A 904-nucleotide genomic window follows, 5' to 3' on the forward strand; every position below is an offset into this window, starting at 1 on the left:
GGCAAACTCGTATGAGGACTAGAGTTTCAAAGGTCAGAAACAGCCCCACTCCTACTGTTGGGAGTCCCATAAGAAGACCAAGCTATACAACTCTTCTATACATAAATGCAGAGGGCCAATGTCAGACACATGCAGGCTCCTTTTTTTTTTCAGTTAAGTCTCTGAGAGATCCTATGTGCCTATGTGAATTTTCTTGTTATGTCATTGACCCATCAAAAATTATGGAATGTATCATTAATTTGTATGTGATTTGTGCTTGGATTAATGAAAATCTTCTCTGTATCATTACAACTTTAGTATATGTGCTACCAAAAGAAGCACTCTTTAATTTTTTACATCATGTTTCATTAAATATTGTCTTTGCACATTGAAATATTGGCTTTAAAAAGATTTTCAAAAAAAGAGATTTTTCATAAAATTTTCATGGATAAAAATGCTACGAAGAAGAATAGCTAGATCCTGAACAACAATATGTAGATTAAAATATAAAATCTCACACTGCTGAGATACAAAGATGAAGCCATTGACAATGAAATGATGAAAATGGAACATTGAAATCAGGAATGGGATGTTTCTGTTCCCTTGTTCAAGAGTGAAATAGATAACACCTTCAACCAGAGCCCAGGACTGAAGAATTAAAACAAAACTGATTTGCTAAACTTAAATTGTTGAATAATAATAGAAAGTGTAAAATTGTTTGGACTACATATTTCCTTTTAAAAATATAATTCACATTATTTTTAATTGTTAGTCAGTGCTTAAGATGTTTACATATGAATATATGTTTATCAAATAAAGCCTAAATTTTCTGCTCTCCAATTCCTGTTCTATAACTTCCACTTCTGATGTAATCAGTGGATTCTATGATATTGGGACCACTTTTGCATTTCTTTAGCTATGAAGT

General features: G+C 31.7%; 1 non-coding gene across 1 annotated transcript; it reads right to left on the reverse strand.

Moving 5' to 3' along the window:
* Nucleotides 1–215: 215 nt before the first annotated feature.
* LOC119810891 lies at nt 216–321 on the reverse strand. The gene has a single exon (XR_005284833.1). It is a non-coding gene; the product is annotated as a U6 spliceosomal RNA (small nuclear RNA).
* Nucleotides 322–904: the final 583 nt, after the last annotated feature.

This window comes from Arvicola amphibius, chromosome 3, assembly GCF_903992535.2.
Source record: "Arvicola amphibius chromosome 3, mArvAmp1.2, whole genome shotgun sequence".
Taxonomy (NCBI): domain Eukaryota; kingdom Metazoa; phylum Chordata; class Mammalia; order Rodentia; family Cricetidae; genus Arvicola; species Arvicola amphibius.